Genomic DNA, 19,686 nt, shown 5'->3' on the forward strand with positions numbered 1-19,686 from the left:
TGACAGAGGCATTAGAAGCAAGCTGTACTTCCTCCCCCCCTTCTCCTTGTCTCTCCCTCCACCGCCACCCGCTACCCCCACTTTCTTTGGGTGTTAGCTTCTGAGGAGAGAATCGTACTTGAAGTCTTCAACTCTATGGGGACTTCATGCTTCAATACCTCCCCACCCATGCATATAGAGTTGCTAATGACAGAGAGGCCTACCCATCAGGGAATGCAATTCCAAGTAGACATTTCCCCCAAAATGGATTATTTCAGCCTGGTTGGTCACAGATTCTGTAGTTTCCCAGCGATTCATCTTACTATTAATAATGTCAGAGAATTTTAGGCCCTTGAATTAAATAATGATAAATAGGAGACACCGAGCGAGCTTGGCTGAGGCAGTGGCTGTTTATTTCGGCGCAAGGCTCTGTCAGGCCTGATAAATCGGATCCCTGAAATAGTTTATAAAGTACCGAATTGATGTGGCAGTCGGCGAGGGAGAGAATTAATGTTATGAAATAGGCCTGCAACCCAGATTTTGATGAAAGCCCAGGAAAGCCTTTTATATAAATTCGGTGTCTGTGCAGGAAATGGTTTGGCCGTGCAGGGATGTAATGTGCTGTTGTAATAGCGGCGAGGCACAGGTCAGCGAGCGAGGAGCACGGCCGAGGCCTGGCGGTGTGGAGAGCTCAGCCGGCTCCGGTGCTGTGGCTTGGCAGATTGGAGGGGTGGTCATGGACGGCTGGCTTATTATACGGAGCAGTGAGGGGACACTGTGCCTACAAAGGGGGGGGGGGGGAATGAAAGCCGCTTTTGAAAGAGGTACTTTGGCTTTCAAGTTCCATGGAGTTGCTTGTGCCAGGGAGAGAGAGAGAGAGAGAGGATGAAATGTCACACAGAGGAGTACAGTCACTACTTTGGCTACATGAATTCTCCACATGAATGGAAATCCTTGCGTTTCAAACTGCCCACTGGGAGGGAGGGGGGAAAGTCGCAGCAAAATATATATCTCTAAAAGAGAAGGCAAGTGGAGTGGTTAATGTGCATAATAACCAGCCATTGTGCACATCCGTCGGGAGAATGTGCACATCACCCATCCACAAAGGGGGGATGGGGACTTGTGCACATTTCCTGGGATATACAAAGAACCATATTTCTACATTATCTACAAACATTGACAGAGCCAGCCTTGGCACTTGCCAGGAAAAAAGAGCTGACCAGCTGGCTGTTGAGGCTAGATGGATGACTAGCCGCAGAACGAGGCGGCAGAGCCCTGGGGTAACATGGTAGACTATGCAATCTGGCTGGAGGAATGACAGCACGTTTCTTCCGCTATAAAGAAACTCCCCAGAAGTAGAGAAGGAGTGTGTCAAGGAGAGTCCCAGCTATGCTAGCTTTCTGCTTCAAGCCATTTTATGTATGTATGTACATAGTGTGATAACAAAAAGTGCCCGATTCCTGTTACTTCAGGTCTCTACCACATAATTCAGCACCAGTGTGGTGCAGAGTGTTGAACTAGGATATGGGAAAGTCAGCTCAAATCACTCCTCAGGCAGGAAACTCACTAGGTGACCTTGGGCCAGTCACCACCTGTCAGCTTAAGGGCTGTTGTGAGGCTAAAATGGAGGAGAACCATGTAGCTGCTTTCAGCCCCTTGGAAAATAGGTAGAATATAAGTGTAATAAATAAATAATCCCTACCTTGTTCTCTTGCATGGGTAGATCAAGCGCAACTCTTTAAAACACCAGAGTGAGGGACAGGCTAAGGAAGTGAAGCAATGAGGGAAGGAACTAAAGTCCTTTATAATCTCCATGGAAATTGGGAGCTCATTCTACACCGTTACAGTGGTGAGCTCCAAATTTTTTTCATGGAAAGATACTATTGCAATATAATAAACAAATTTTAAAATGGCATTTAAGAGGCGAAAGCTATATTAATTTTGGGAAGGGGTGAAGTTGGTTGAAATGTTTAAAAATTTGTATTGAGAATAAAGTTGAATACCCAGCAGTGCCACACACAGAGGGCAGAGGAATGGAATTATGTCACCAACACAGGAATCGCTGCTGCTTATTTGGATGGGGCAGCAGTTACTTTGGGGCCCTACCTCAGGCATAGGCAAACTAGGCCTTCCAGATGTTTCGGGACTACAACTCCCATGATCCCTAGCTAACAGGACCAGTGCAATGCAAATTGTAGTCCCAAAACATCTGGAGGGCCGAGTTTGCCTATGCCTGCCCTACCTGCACCAAGGGGTCATGGAGCTGGGACTTGTATTTATGTTCCACCTTCTTGCTGAATAGCTGCTTGGTACAATGGCAGATTGTCTGAAAGGGAGGGTGATAAGCTCTGGTTGCTATACATGCACACAGTTGGACCGACACCACTTAGCCATAACTTGTTTTCAGGTACTGAGTGTCGGGATCTCCGTTCTTCTGAGCTGATAAAGCTCATCATCCTCCGGCCGAGTCCTTCAAAATTGCCTCCGGCGTGATTGATGATCTGAGCCTCTGATAAGGCTCCAGGCACATCCCCCATTCATCAGAGTTTCCAGCATAGGGAAGAGAGGAGAGGCTTTGGCTACATTGCTAGGAGTTTTATTACTAACTACGCAGACAGTGTGATGAGCCAACAGTGTGATGCGGCAGCTAAAAAAGCCAATGCAATTCTGGGCCTCATCAATAGGAGTATAGCATCTAGATCAAGGGAAGTAATAGTGCCACTGTATTCTGCTCTGGTCAGACCTCACCTGGAGTACTGTGTCCAGTTCTGGGCACCACAATTCAAGAAGGACACTGACAAACTGGAACGTGTCCAGAGGAGGGCAACCAAAATGGTCCAAGGCCTGGAAACGATGCCTTATGAGGAACGGCTAAGGGAGCTGGGCATGTTTAGCCTGGAGAAGAGGAGGTTAAGGGGTGATATGATAGCCATGTTCAAATATATAAAAGGATGTCACATAGAGGAGGGAGAAAGGTTGTTTTCTGCTGCTCCAGAGAAGCGGACACGGAGCAATGGATCCAAACTACAAGAAAGAAGATTCCACCTAAACATTAGGAAGAACTTCCTGACAGTAAGAGCTGTTCGACAGTGGAATTTGCCGCCAAGGAGTGTGGTGGAGTCTCCTACTTTGGAGGTCTTTAAGCAGAGGCTTGACAACCATATGTCAGGAGTGCTCTGATGGTGTTTCCTGCTTGGCAGGGGGTTGGACTCGATGGCCCTTGTGGTCTCTTCCAACTCTATGATTCTATGATTCTATGACAGCAAACACATCCTCTCTCTGTGAGAGCAGAGAGCAACTGAAACAAACAAAGGAACAGGAAACCAGTAATGTCACATCCGTCTCCCATCTCCCCTGAGACTTCCAACAGTATGGAGTGTGTGGAATGTAATCAGTCTTGTGACTCCAAAGCAGCTGCACAGTGGCAAACAGAAACTAATACTGAGCCACTCCACGGAGTAGAGGGAAAAGGTGTATTCTGCAACATGTCAGTGATGCAATAATGATACATTATGCAGTGACACCCATACACAAAACTAATAATAATAAACTGTATTAGTTGTTCTGCTATGCATCTCTGGTGTTACTGCCTTATTGCCCTCTGGAGGCGCGCCCTTGCACTAAGGTGCCGCAGAAGAAATGAACAAACACGCATACACATTTGTGGTATGAAAAGGTATAGCAGGGGGTTCCAGATCGACACATGCACTGGTTGGAAATGAAGCAGCAGGTCCACCCCAAAACCTTTGCAAACTACTGAAAGAGGGATCACGTCACTGCTACCACCAAGAACCTAAATCATCATGAATGCGCAGTGGGAAGGACATCTAGAGGGGCCCAGAGAAGAATGTGTCTGTGTGCGCTTTAAAAAAGCACCACCAGAAAATGTATAACTGTTTCCTCTGTGACAAAAAGGCATGCACCATGAAACCGGGTGAAATCGAGCAGAAATGAAGTAGCGATTAATGCGAGATGGGAAATGTGCCGTTTCATATGCAAATTGGCATTTCCGCCAGGCAAATCTGGGAGGCAAACAGTGCAGATCAGTGTGGAAGGCACTGTGTCACGCAGAGGCCATTTTACTGCTCTGATACACAGAGATGTGGATTCCGCCTGCGTCTCCCATGAGCAACGCTGGACAGATCTCATCAAAAGGAAACAGTAAGTCTGTTCACATGTCACCTTAAACCGGACAAGTCCTTGAAGGGATTCAGCTTAGTGGCAGATGCAGTGGCTTTGCAGAAGCAGAAGTTCCCATGCTCAATGCCCAGGCATGATTAGGAAGGTCCCCCATCAGAAACCCTGGTGACCCACTGCCAGTCACTGCAGGCAGTTATCTGACTTGCTATATGGAAGCTTCCTGACCCCACCCAGTGGTACCTCGGGTTACAGATGCTTCAGGTTACAGATGCTTCAGGTTACAGACTCCGCTAACCCAGAAATAGTACCTCGGGTTAAGAACTTTGCTTCAGGATGAGAACAGAAATCGCACAGCGGCGACAGAGGGAGGCCCCATTAGCTAAAGTGGTACCTCAGGTTAAGAACAGTTTCAGGTTCAGAACGGACCTCCATTAAGTTCTTAAACCGAGGTACCACTGTACACATAGGCTCTTACGCAGACTTTGGGGCAGGTCTAGCAGGTACAGTTCTGCTTCCTCTTCTATTTGCTTTCGATGTTACATGTGCAGTCAGTCAGATGGGAAAATAAAATGACAGTAATGTACAATTGTAATGCAAGGTGGCTGGAGAATGAAGGCCAATGCCCTTTCACTGTGGTAGTCTTCTGACACAGGTCCACAAAGCACTGAATTGGATCCAAGCTTAGTGCTTCATCATCATCATCATCATCATATTTATTTATTTATTTATATATACCCCGCCACTCTGGGTGGCTTCCAACAGAATTAAAAGCACAATAAAACATCAGACATTAAAAACTTCCCAAAACAGGGCTGCCTTCAGATGTCTTCTAAAAGTTAGATAGTTGTTTATTTCCTTGACATCTGATGGGAGGGTGTTCCACAGGGCGGGTGCCACCACCAAGAAGGCCCTCTGCCTGGTTCCCTGTAACCTTACTTCTCACAGTGAGGGAACCACCAGAAGGCCCTCAGTGCTGGACCTCAGTGTCCGGGCAGAACGATGAGAGTGGAGACGCTCCTTCAGGTATACGTACTGGGCTGAGGCCGTTTAGGGCTTTAAAGGTCAGCACCGACACTTTGAATTGTACTCGGAAATGGAGACCCAATGGGACCGATTTCCCATTGGCTTTTGTTTTTTTTAAAAAAATATTTATTAAGATTTTCAAAAAATTACAAAAAAAGAAAAAAAAAGAAAGATACAAAATAAAAATAGTTAAAAACAATTCAGTCTTTCCATCACATATTTTCATTTGCTTATTTCCCAGACCTCCTCACGCCTCCCTTTTCTGTATTCCAATTTAAATTTTTAATTCAGCAAATCCCTCCCCTCTTCAATCATCTTAATCTTCAATTTTAAAATATTATAACATTAAGTTTTTACCTATTAATAACCATTTTCTCGTATTCTCTTATAGCATTACAGCTAAAGACCACTTAGTTTCTATCCAACATCATTTTAACATTCATTAATTTTACAATGTTTCTGAAGATAGTCTTTAAATTTCTTCCAATCTTCTTCCACCGACTCTTCTCCCTGGTCTTGGATTCTGCCAGTCATTTCCGCCAGTTCCATATAGTCCATCACCTTCATCTGCCATTCTTCCAGAGTGGGTAGATCTTGTGTTTTCCAATACTTTGCAATAAGTATTCTTGCTTCCCATTGGGTTTTGACTACCCCTTTAGGTCTCACGAGAAGGAAGGAGAGGTTGACTGAACATCTGCAATCCTACTTTCAAACCATTATGTTATAGGCCAGCTCTTTTTATTTCCTTGCAGCGCGCGCGCACACACACACACACACACACACACACAGTGGTACCTCTAGTTAAGAACTTAATTCATTCCAGAGGTCCGTTCTTAACCTGAAACTGTTCTTAACTAGAGGCGTAATTTCGCTAATGGGGCCTTTTGCTGCCCCTGCGCTGCCGGCACACGATTTCCATTCTCATCCTGGGGCAAAGTTCTCAACTCGAGGTAACTCTTCCAGGTTAGCGAAGTTTGTAACCTGAAGCATTTGTAACCTGAGGCGTTTGTAGCTTGAGGTACCACTGTGTGTGTGTATATATATATATATATATATATATATATATATATATATATATAGAGAGAGAGAGAGAGAGAGAGAGAGAGAGAGAGAGAGAGAGAGAGAGAGAGAGAGAGAAGTCTTTAAGAAAGCTTTCCTCTTGTGCCTCGATGTGGAGAAATTAAGCAGGTGAAACTTTTGCTGGCATGGAGGTAATGCTTGGAGGTGGAAAAACTGCCTTCAAACAATTTGGGAGGATGGATGAGCTGCTGAATCATGGTTTGTTGCCCATAACAAAGCACTCAGATCACTCCTTTGCCAGAGGCACACTTACCTAAATGAAAAATGGAAGCCCACACTGCTAGACAGCTGGCAAGTGGCTAATCACACACACACACACACACACACACACACAAGGCCCATGTGAATCAGGAAATATCTGCCTGAATTCTGGTGTTTGTTATACAGGTGCAGTGAGCAAGCCCGGCAACAGCATCCTTAGACAGTTATCAGGACTCCAGCTAAGCAGAGGGCTGGTCCATCCATGTGGCAGATTGAGGCAGCTGCCTCAGGTGACAGAATCCAAGGGGCAGCTCTGCAAGCAAGCACCTGCTGCTGCCAGAGAAGTGAGGAGTGTGGGATGTAATCCACTGAGAGCAGTCAAGTACAACATTCCTTGTTTTCCTAGAGTGGACGTGCAAGGGAATGTTTGGTCCAGCCAGTTGAAACTTCCTGTTCCTCCTGGCCTGGAGCATCCTTCCTTGCATGTGACCAGTGGGTGGGCATGACTTTTCCAGACCTGCTAAAAGGACAAGGCATTGCTGCCACTCTCTATCTTTTCCATCTTTTTTTTGTCCTGCAAACTTCCCGGACTGCTAACTGTAGTCACTAGGTCAACCCACATATGAGGTAAACCTGTTTGTATATGCTTGTAACTTTAAGCCTAAAGTCTCCCTTCAGGGATCACACTGTGCTGATTGTGAGTAAACTTTCTTTTTATTGCTTATGAATAAGACAGTGGTGTCTTTACTCTTTTAGGAGGGATTCAAGGGGTCTTACCAGGAAAATATTACAACACATTTCAATCTGGACAAGCCAGATTGAATTGCATATTATCTTAAGAAACTCGCACGAGTTTGCAACTAGTTTTCTGCTGTGCGCGAGAAGGGGAATGTAAATTCTGCTAAGTAAAGGAAATTGCTAGCTCAAGTTAGGAAGGATACTAATCAACAATATATCATCTTCTGCCACATTGAACATTCCCACAAGGAGAAGTGGCTTTGGCAGCTTCTGGGTTCCAGCAAGATCTCATGAGAGCCCCACAAAATCTCACTGAAGCCTTCGGAGGCTTCACACAACCTCCCCAAGACCCTGGAAATGAGGCAGAGCACCTCGCTTACCAGGGTGTCAGGATTTTGTGCTCTGAGGTCTTAGCCCAAAAGCACTTTAGCCATCGCACCACAATTAGCTGGCTACTCCATACAGGGATGATGTATCAGTAGTGCTTTGAGCACTTAATAAAAATAAAAATAAAATGGGAATTTTAAAAAAGTAAATCAGAAAGTTTAGGTACAACTGTACTGCATAGGATCAGTCTTCATATGAATGCCAAAATTATTTTAACAGCCTTAGTAAATGCAATAAATATTATACATTGCTAAGCACAAAAGTATTGTGAGACACATGAAATCTGCTGGAAGAATAACCTTCAAAAATCCTCCCCAGCCCCCACCACAGCACACAAATAGAATTATGATGGAAAGATATACATAAAAGGAGGAAAATCTAAACCAAGCATTGCCATGTGGGGCTTTATTTTTGTGCTGTTTTCCCCTAACAGCTCTTTATCTTGCTGTTTCTCCCAACTCGATATTAAATGTTAAATTAAAAGGTTAGTAAATCCAGTTCCGTTTTTTTATATATAAAAATAATAATACAGGGAGGGGGAGTTCATTCTAAGAGAATCTGTGCTGAAAACGCGAAAGGTCAGCGCAGCCTAAAAATCAATATTTTTTAACTGGAAAGATTCCCTTTTAATATGTTGTTCATAGCCTTTTTTAAAGCTGTCCAGATTCTATCCTCCTAATCCGTAAATCCTCACTTACTTTCATCACCATAGAAACACCTGCTGGTAAAATCAGTGTCGATCAGAAGCGGCCCTCTCTCTCTTTCTCTGCTTTTGCCAGCAAAATGAGTTCTAGAACTTCTAGGCACCAGCCACGTGGCCAGACTGTGAAACTCAGCAACAAGCCCAATTCTTCCTTTCCCCAGCCCTATCCACACTATAAATTTAAATAATTCTGGGAGCTGTAGTTTGTGAAGGGTGCCAAGAGTTGACAGGAGTTCCCTATTCCCCTCACAGAGCTACAATTCCCAGTGTTTTCTGGGAAGAGACATTGACTGTAGCTCTCTGAGGGGAACAGGCAGTCTCCGAACAACTCTCCGCACCCTTATCCTTACCCTACAGGTCCCAGAATTATTACTTTCTTGGGGGGAAGCCACAACTATTTTAAGTGGTATCGTAGTGCTTTAAATGCATGGTGTTGATGTGGCCATAGTTGGCCCCATGGCGCAGTCTGAGGGAAAATAATACAGTGGAACCTCGGTTTTCGAACGTAATCCGTTCCGGAAGACGGTTGGACTTCTGAAACGTTCGAAAACTGAAAATTGAAAGTGGAAGCCTCAATACAATAGGGAAACTCAACATGGAAGCCGCATGGCATGTTCAGCTTCTGAAAATCATTCGAAAACCGAAGCGGTTACTTCCGGGTTTTTGGCATCCGGGTTCCAAAACGTTCATCAATGGAGACATTCGAGAACCGAGGTTCCACTGTACTGAGGTTTCACACTGTGCTTCCAAGGTGCCACAATCCTGTAGAATGGATTGGAATGTTTTTTTGACGTACCAAGTTACCTGTTAGTTGCTTGATTCTTTCCTGACACCCCAGCTCTCTGGTTCAGTTTTTGCAGTCCAAAGTAGGCAATAAAAGCTGGAGGTTTACTGGCTACCATACATGGTTCGGGAGATGTAGCCAAGGTTGATGAGACTGCACAGGGTTTTTTCTTTTTCCTTTCCCCAACCAGAACTCAGCTCTGGCACCTCTCAGGTGGGTGCCATTGCCACCCTTAAGAGAAAGAGAGAGGCGTTCATGGTGAGTTTCGGCACCTCTTTTTCTAGAAAAATAGCACTGGTTGCTCCAAGTTCGCTGTTGGAAAGCAAATAGGTTGGAGAGATGAGTAAAATCTTTAGCAAATGTTTAGAGGATGATGTTAATCCTCCTATAACTTGTAAAAATCTAGTGCCTGCACTACTATCAGCAGCCAGATTGGCAATACAGTGGTACCTCAGGTTACATACGCTTCAGGTTACAGACTCCGCTAACCCAGAAATAGTGCTTCAGGTTAAGAACTTTGCTTCAGGATGAGAACAGAAATCGTGCTCTGGCAGCACGGTGGCAGCAGGAGGCCCCATTAGCTAAAGTGGAGCTTCAGGTTAAGAACAGTTTCAGGTTAAGTACGGACCTCTGGAGTGAATTAAGTACTTAACTTGAGGTACCACTGTAGCCCGATACTGGAAATCATCAAAAGTTCCTATGAGGGAGGCATGGTTTATTAATGTATGAAACATCGCTTCATCTGTTTGTTTAGAGTCAGACATAGAGATGTAGTCTAGGGCAAAACCATATCGGACAGTTTTGACGTGGACTGGGCTCCTTTTTTTATTATACAAAAAGGGAGAATCATAAAAATACTTCTCCCCTGACTCCCTCCTCATTGTGGTTGGGCTACATAGACTCATCTTAAAAATGTGGCTATATGTAATTGCATCTCTGTAATTAGTTTTTAAAATACTGAACATGCTTTGTGTAGGGTTCTGTGTTAGTTTGTACATATGTTTATGATAATTGAATATGAATTATTATTTTTTTAAAAATAGAGATGGCTACAGAGTAAAGTAACCATGACTTGAGTAAAGTAAATTTATATTGTAAAATAATGGTGCTTTGTGTTTCAGATATTTTATCACTTCACCAGTCATAGTCTACTGACTTTGTGGAATTTTTGTAGGTTTTTTTTTATTAAAAAACCCACCATCCACAGACCTCTTGGATAAATCATTTGTAAATCAAGAAGGAGCCGAGTTAATATCTCAGTTTGCGACTAAATGTATGCATATGTATGTATCTGTCTTTTCAAGGGGGATCGATTGAGAGGCTTATTCCCAGGAGTTTTCCAACATCTATGTGGCTACTTCCCTAATGATTATTCCATATCCAGCCCACTCTAACTAAAGAGCTGCTAAATTAAAAAGTCTGCTGTTTGAAGCTAAGGCTACAAATTGAATTTCAAACACCTAATAAGATGTCGAAAATTACCTCAAGCTTTGAAATGTCACATACTGTAAAAAATACAAATGAGTCTCGAAATGCAGGCTCCAGCCATAATTAACATTCTGATGTGTTCAAATAATCAAATGTTATCCTCCAAGGAGCATATTGAAGGAGATTATTATAAGTGATAGTTCGCTAATCACTGGGTGACAACTATTTTTTATGTCATTGATCCAGGCTGCCTTGTCTATTTCGTCAGTGTCACTCAGCATCTATTTTTTTATTTTTTTAAAGAAGGTGATATTTTCCCCCACACGGAGACAGCTCATCCTAGAGTTCACAATTGATGTCAACCTTTGCTCACAGTTATCATCTGCACACAGCCAGGCTTCGTTTTAAATCAGAGAAGCAGGGATAAATAAAAGTGGATGGCTTTCAGTTCCAATCACATCCTGGTTACCCCCCTCCCCCCACTGCTCACACCAGCCAATAAGTTATCATGAAATAATGGATTTTTATCTATTGGAAAGGGCTGGATTGAAGACTTTTCAGTTTTTTTGAAGCATCATTCTGTTTCTTGGGCTGTAGAAGCACAGAATATTCAAAGCTTTCTCAGTCCTTTTCCTTGAAGAAAACTGGAGGGTGTGTGTCATGTGGTTCATAGACTGAAGAAAATGAGATCCTAGCTTTATATTCCGTATTGTTGAAGAGACCAAAATGGTGCTAACCATGATAATTGAATTTCACAGCTCCGTTCCTTACGTTCAGCCTTGGGACGTTCCCTGATCAATAAGGCGTAACACGTACGTAAACTCCATGAACCATTTCCTCTCAATATTCGTATTTTGTGTCAATTCTACTCACATGAAGTTTCTGGCAACTTAACCTCAACCTATTATTATTATTATTATTATTATTATTATTATTAGGCAGCTCACAACAACAGAACTACAAAATGAGAACACAAAATACATAATCAAAACAAAAACAAAAAGAAACCTGCATATTTAAAAGGCGTAGAATGTTTACCAGCAAAAGGCCTTGATGAAGGGCAACATTTTTGCCTGGTGCCTAAAGATATGTAATGAAGGTGCCAGGCAAAGCCCCCCAGGGGAGAGCATCCCACAAGTGGGGAGCCACTGGAGAAAAGGCCCCGGTGGCATAGCATGGGGGAGGGGCTGGGGGGCATTGCCCTGGGCACATTTCTGGAGAGGCCGCAACCAGGTGCCCCTATGATAGTTCCCTCATTGAGTGAAGCCATTCCCGGACTGGCATTTGGGGCTGGGGTTTGGGCAGCAGCAGCTTCTCCACTTCAGGCGTGATCTGGGGTGGAAGCGTCAGAGAGGCGGTGGAGCTGTCCCTTGCCAAGGAGGCGCATTTGGGGGGCCCTTCAGCCGAGGAAGGAACGAGCTTCATTGACCACTGTGCTGTGTGGACCCCATAGAACTTGTTTCTACCTCCGTGTGCCTGGCACACAGAGGGAGGAACGAGCTCCATCGACTCCAAACCAAGGGAGCTCATTCTTATCAGCTCATGCAATGCTGCTAAAAGGATCGTTCTTGTGTTGCCACCCTCCAGACCTCTCATGGAGGAGGCATATGAAGAAGAGCCTCAGATAATGATTGCAGGGACCGGGGCCGGTTTATATGGGGAGAGGTGGTCCTTGAGGTATTGTGATCCTGAGCCATTAAACAAGACACACCAGGAAATTCCCAGCACTGGTTTCCAACCTCACTGCAAGAGTTTTTCTGACGTTATGGGTTCTACACCACAGTGACCACATTTTATTTTATTTTATTAGATTTATATTCCACCTCTTATCTAAGGAGCTCAAGGTATGTAGTTCTGCTCTCTCCCCTTTTTCTGTGAGGGCCCAAGTTCCCACAGTGAGCTTCATGGGCGAGTGAGCATTTGAACCCTGGGCTCTCACATCTTAGTCCTGTCGCTCTAGCCCAGGGGTCAGCAAACTTTTCCAGCAGGGGGCCGGTCCACTGTCCCTCAGACCTTGTGGGAGGCTGGACTATATTTTTTGGGGGGGGAAAGATGCAAGAGCACCACGAGCCCCAGTGGCTTCTTGAGTGTGCCTTGCAAGTGGCAGGGGCTGGTGGTGGGACAACGACAATAAGCGGTGCGCAAAAGACCTCTGGAGAGTGGCTGCTTAAAATGGCAGCCGCTCGAGCACTGCTGCTGATGCTGCTAGCACCAACAAAGCCCAGCCCCCTTCCTCTTCTAGGCAGCGCAGGGAGAAGCCAGGAGGAGGGAGGGAGGGAGGAGGCGCCAGCGCCACTGCCGTGCGAGGGAGAGGGAGGAAGAGGGAAAGAATGTGCATGCTGGTGATCCATGCGGTGATTTCCGGACCATCCAGAGGCCGGATCCAGAAGGCATTTGGGCCTGATCCAGCCCATGGGCCTTAGTTTGCCTACCCATGCTCTAGCCATTACAAAACGCTATCTCTCCCTTGTGTACTGGCAAAAGAAGAAGAAGAAGAAGAGTTTGTATTTGATATCCCGCTTTATATTACCCTAAGGAGTCTCAAAGCAGCTAACAATCTCCTTTTCCCTTCCTCCCCCACAAAAAACACTCTGTGAGGTGAGTGGGGCTGAGAGACTTCAAAGAAGTGTGAGTAGCCCAAGCTGCATGTGGAGGAGTGGAGGCGTGAACCTGGTTCACCAGATTACAAGTCTACCACTCTTAACCACTACACCACACCGCTGCAGACACATCACCAAACAGGGCACAATTGCGTAAAATTTCCATATGGTAATTTTCACAGAAATAGCTACTGTTTCAAGAGAAATGCAATGCACCTCACCAGATGACCCTTTGCCATCCTTCCCACCTCTACAATTCTATGATTCTATACTGCCCGCAGCAATGGAGGCAGGCAGAGCATTGAAAAGGATTCCAGCCTAGCCCCTTCTTTCAGAACTAAAGCAACAACGAGGGAACATGCAAAATCACAAACTCACACTTGTTGTTGAAGTGAAAGTAGCACCATGTTTTTCTGATGACTGTACGGCTTGAGTCCCAGTTCCAAGTAGGATATGTGAGATGGATAATTGCTCATAATTCTTCACACTTGGATCTTTTACCTGTAATATCTGAAGCTGGTATTTTTCCCAACCTGCACATCTGATTCTCCTTTCTTCTCCTGTTTAAATATCAGGCAGCTGCACCATGTGGATGCCACCTGGAAAATAATTAAGGAAGGGGTCCCTCGCCCATCTGGTGTAAACTCTCGTCTTCATTTAGTGGGACTCTGAATGTGAAAACAGCTGAGGATCTAGCCCTCTCCCCATATACCAACGATGGGGGAAAACAACAACCCACTATTCATATTATGGAGATGGCAGAACTCGGGGATTTTTCTCCCCTCTGTCCAATGCAGAGTTCAATACATAAATCAATATTTAATAACAAAGCGATGCGATTGTTGTATGCACTTTGCTGTGCCTCTTGGTGTGCTTTAATAATCCTCCCTTCCCAAGGGTGTTGGAAGCTTTAATTAATTGATGCCTGTGAAGAATTGTGTGCTGCCTATAGCATGGCCACTGGGGAAGGATAATACTTGTGCTGTTCTGTTTTGTCCCTCTCCATCTTGCCCCACTGGGTTTAACGGAGCCTCATTATAATATTCTGCCACGTTCTCTTCAATTGATCTCAGTCCTCTTTGAAATGTTCTCATATGCTGCTGTTTCCAGGATTGCTTCCATGTTGGTCAGAGATGGCGTAAAGCAGCCTTCCTCCACCTGGTGCCTTCCAAAAGTTCTGGACTACAACTCTCATCAGCCCCTTAGTGGCCTGAAGGCCCTGACCAACCTGTTGCCAGTTCCCAAACACCCATGCGATGTAGTGGCGAGAATGTTAGACTAGGACCCGCGAGGCCAGGGACTGAATCCCCTCTCGGCCATACAGCTCCCTGGGTGACCTTGGGCCAGTCGCAGTTTCTCGGCCCAACCTACATCACTGGGTTGTTGTGAGGGTAAAATGGCGGGGAAGACAACTACGTACTCTGCAACCTTGAGCTCTTTGGAGAAAAGGTGGGATATCAGTGCAATAGTAATCATCAGGCTGGCAAAAGTACCAGGCTGGCAAAGTCTTGTTTGGGGATTGTGCATGTGATACAGCAGCAACAAGACATATGGATGGAAGGACTTCGCTCTGAGTGATGTCTGGTTGGAATATTGTGTCAGGGCTGGAGTCAGACGCAGGTCAGCATGAAAGTAACAGGGCTCCCTTGTCAGTGAAGTCAACTCTTTATTCAAGGAAACGGCATACAACTCAGCAACACTTCCCAGTAGGTCTTGCCCCTGTGGAGCAGTTGCCAGGACTGGAGGTCCCTGCCTTTCACCCTTCCAAAGTCTCCCCCTCTCCTAGATGTTTCCCAAGCAGTCTCAAACTGCATTTGTGGACCTGTTCTGCCCTCATTCTTCTGCATGTTCTTGGAGAGCAGCGAAGAGGAACGTTTCTCTCAGCAGGAGGGAGAGAATCCTTCTATTCTGCAGCAGCCTCTTGAGCCCCCACCTCTGCTTCAGCGTCGGAGTCTGAACTGCTCCCTGTCACGGGCTCTCCCTGCTCACTAAACCTGTTGCCCCTTCAGCACCCAGCCCCTCCTCTCAATCTTCTGCCTCTGCCCTCTCCTCAGTGTCCCACCACCAACCCCCCAAGCTCTGAACCTTCCTCCTCTGGGGGTTTCCTTGGGGGTTCCCCAGCTAGTACCTCCTCCTCATCCAGCTGGTCTCTGACACATTGTTTGAAGGTGCTTGATGCAGCAACCTCCTTGAAGCCAAGCAGCTCGGGCTCTGCAAAGTGTGTGCAACAACTCCTTGGAGCTCTGCATCCACCACCTTGAGCTCTACAGAGGAAAGGTAAAATACAAACACTAATGAATAAATGGTGGAGGGCGGTTGTGGAATTCCTTTGGCTTCTCTCCAGATCTTTCATCCTGGCAGATGCCCAAGGATGCTGAGTGCTGACGCCAGTCTCAACCGTTGACTTGGCACATATACATGAAATACTGCTGGAGGCTGTCAGGGATGTGCTTTGCTTTCTCCAGGAACACAATGGTCTGGAAGTACAATGGACACGCTTTTGTTCCTTCCCTTTTGCCCCGTTTCTGTGCCACAACACGATCCTGACGTCAAGCACCTGCTGCCCTCTTCCCTCCATAAACACCTTGCTGAGCTCAGCTCCAATTGTCGCCCTCTTTGAAAGCCCAGAGGCTCTTTAATGTCGATGGATAGGCGCTAATGAATTTCCTTAAAAAGGAAAATTGTCTCGCCGAAGGGCCTGACCTTCCCGGTTCTCGGCTTAGAGCCCTGCGTTACAGAACCGCGCTTCATTTGTTACCTTTCCGCACATCACTGGGAAAGGTAATTACAGTTAAAATTAAACTCTGCCGACTGTGTCCTGCTGCCTTTTAACGGCGGGACGCAACTCAGAGACCAATCCGAAGGCATTCTCTTCTTGTTTAGAAGATTCATGTTTATCTAATGCGAAGTCAATATTATCGTCCTGTAAAGAGTTAGGGCGCCGCTAACAATCCATCAGGGAGTGCTTCTTTTATCGTGGCATGGCTATGCTCCGCCGGCTCAGAAACCATTTAACAGGCCTAACGCTTGGGCGCGCCTTTGCTGCGTCAGCATCCAGGCCGCCATTTATCTCGGCCCTGAAATGGTTCGCACGGAAATGTTTCCAGAGTGTTTCAATAGGGAGGCGTCCTGGAAATGGAGAAGAGAAAGAGGGAGAGAGAAATAAATAAAGAAAGCAGACGCAACACAAAAGGGTCTCCACACACAAAAGGGCTACAGAGAGCTACACAAAGGAAATGGAAGTGCAGCTCTCTGTTTCAATTCTGTGCCAGCTTTGTTGCTTATTCAGTGGCCATGAGAAGGGGATTTGCATAGGGCACACCTAGCAGTTCAAAAGCACACCCGTGCTAATAAATAAATAGGTACTGCTGCGGCAGGAGGGTAAACGGCGTTTCTGTGTGCTCTGGTTTCTGTCATGGTGTTCCATTGCAGCAGAAGCAGTTGAGTCATGCTGGCCACATGACCCAGAAAGCTGTCTGTGGACAAACACTGGCTCCCTGAAAGTGAGATGAACACTGCACCCCATAGTAGCCTTTGACTGGGCTTAGCCGTCCAGGGGTCCTTTACCTTTACCTTTACCTTAAGGCACAATGGCATCATCTGCAATAAGAACCATGGGATTTGCCCTACACCAGGTTTGACAATTTGTTCCCCATGCCCAGGTTTCCTGTCTCCTGAAACTTTAAACATCAAATTGGTGATGCCATGATGATGATAATTTATTATTTCCCGACCCACTCTGGGCGGCTCCCAACCAAATATTAAAAACACAATACAGCATTAAACATTAAAAACTTCCTTAAACAGGGCTGCCTTCAGATGTCTTTTAAAAGTAAGATAGTTGCTTATTGCCTTGAAATCTGCTGGGAGGGCATTCCACAGGGCAGGCACCACTACTGAGAAGGCCCTCTGCCTGGTTCCCTGTAACCTCACTTCTCGCAGGGAGGGAACCACCAGAAGGCCCTCGGCGTTGGACCTCAGTGTCCGGGCAGAACGATGGGGGTGGAGACGCTCCTTTAGGTATACAGGATCAAGGCCGTTTAGGGCTTTAAAGGTCAGCACCAACACTTTTCAATTGTGCTCAGAAACGTACTGGGAATGGAACTTTGGAACTTTGAATGGAACTTTGATTCCCCTTTCCTTTCTTTTTTACCTTTCTTTGCTCTGCCTTGCATGAAACTGGACTTTGTGAAGATTACTCCTGCCTTGTCCTTGATAGGTTAGTTTGCTACATGCAAAGAGCTTTTGATATGGGGGATAATTCAAAAATATGATGTGTTAGGGCCATCATTAGCTGATACACCAGCCTGGAAGAATTGTGGGACTAGGTTCTGCTGTGTTTTACGTCAGTGTAAAACCATTTGGACTCTTGGCCAGTGGACTATATTTAGGCAGCTAAGGCTTTGTATTTCTTTATCGGTTTTGGAGTTTCCCAAAATCTGCTCACACCTCTTCCTTGTGCATAGATGGTGCTGTTTTGGCTACATAACAATTCATGTTCATCTCCAAACTTCAGAAATAAAGGGAATTGTTCCTCACTCTTTTTACACACACACCCCAAGCATATTAACCTCACCTTAATTACTTTTGTGTGTGTGACAATGTGACATTCAGGGAGAAGGTCATTTAACCCATGTTTATTGGGCAAACACATCAAGCTCCGAGATAGCACATAATGCAAACTATTTTCAAATTGGGTTCAAGAATTAGAGTGACAGAATGAATGAACTCCACAGCTGAAGAGCAAACATTTAATGTGGCATGTTCAGCTCTGGCCAATTTGATTAGATGTAATGCCATATTTTCTCATGCAAGGGGTAAATATTGAAATATAGCTCTAGCCTGTTTGGTTGGCTGGAAGGGTTTAACAAGGGTTAATAAGGATAACCTCTGTTATGCCTCCTACAACAAAATTTATCTCTCGGCTTTACCTATTACAATTTTTTAAAAAAATATACAATCCTATAGTATCAGCGGCAAACCTCGCTGAATTCAATGAGATTTACTCCCAGGTAAATGTGTATAGGACCAATGCAGCCAAAGCATGCATTACCAAGGCACTGCAGACATTTTCCTCTGAAGATAATATCAAAAGTGATTTGTTTAATCCCTGGACCAACCTTTGTTTCATTAGATATTATTATCACCACCACCATAATTGTTATATATTTGTTTATATCCCCCACCCTTTTCCCTGACAGGGACTCAAGATGAAATGGGAACAACTAAAAACATAGGGGCACCAAACAATAATTTTAAAAATTTGAAAATTGAAATATATATATATATATATATATATATATATATATATATATATGTAGGTTTTGGTGTCTTCGGGTGTCTTCCCGTGTAAGAGTTGGGGTGTCTAGGCGACGTTTCGACGAGGTCTCACTCGTCATCTTCAGGCTGGTGCTTTCGGCTTCTTGTTACTAGAACAGAGCAGGATCTCAGTGTTTGAGTTCCTATAAATACTGTTGAGGGGGTGTGGTGTATAGCCTCCAACGTTCTGGGCAGAGAGGAAGTTCCTAGGTTAATGTGCCTTTTCTTCTTTTGTTCATTAATTACTTGAGGGATATCTTGAGTGATTACTTGAGTGATATTCTGAGTACCACTTAGGAGGGTCATTAGGTGTGGATTAGTTGCTAAAGCTTTCGTGTCTTGACCTCTTGACCTTGTAAAGAGTTTTTCTGAGAAGATGGCTGTACTGCACTTAGTTGTGCTCTGGCTTGGCTTCGTGTATAGGGGCGAGCTGTGGTTTTGTGCCCTGTGCCAGCCAGATCTGTGTAGGGATTGCAGGGGGGTGCAGCATCCGGAGGTGCCACTATAGTTTGGCTACTGGATGGTGTCTGTAATTTATCTGTGGAGAGGGTCTGGGTTTGGGTCTGGTGTGGTTGATTGGAGATGGCGTTCTGTGTGCCTCTGGTTCTGGTGTCGGTTTTTGTGGGGAGGGCTAATTTCCAGATGTCTGGCAGGCGGGACGTGTCGTCACGCTTGTTCATGTTGTGAGGGTGTTTCTCTATCTCGATGGCTTCCATGATTATTCTCTTGTGGTGATGTTCCATGTTAAAGAGCAATTTGGAATCTGCAAAATTAATTTCGTGTCCTGTTTCTTTCATGTGTTGGTAAAGAGAGGAAGTTTTTTCTTTACCAACACATGAAAGAAACAGGACACGAAATTAATTTTGCAGATTCCAAATTGCTCTTTAACATGGAACATCACCACAAGAGAATAATCATGGAAGCCATCGAGATAGAGAAACACCCTCACAACATGAACAAGCGTGACGACACGTCCCGCCTGCCAGACATCTGGAAATTAGCCCTCCCCACAAAAACCGACACCAGAACCAGAGGCACACAGAACGCCATCTCCAATCAACCACACCAGACCCAAACCCAGACCCTCTCCACAGATAAATTACAGACACCATCCAGTAGCCAAACTATAGTGGCACCTCCGGATGCTGCACCCCCCTGCAATCCCTACACAGATCTGGCTGGCACAGGGCACAAAACCACAGCTCGCCCCTATACACGAAGCCAAGCCAGAGCACAACTAAGTGCAGTACAGCCATCTTCTCAGAAAAACTCTTTACAAGGTCAAGAGGTCAAGACACGAAAGC

Source organism: Podarcis bocagei, assembly GCF_964188305.1.
Source record: "Podarcis bocagei genome assembly, chromosome: 12".
NCBI classification, from domain to species: domain Eukaryota; kingdom Metazoa; phylum Chordata; class Lepidosauria; order Squamata; family Lacertidae; genus Podarcis; species Podarcis bocagei.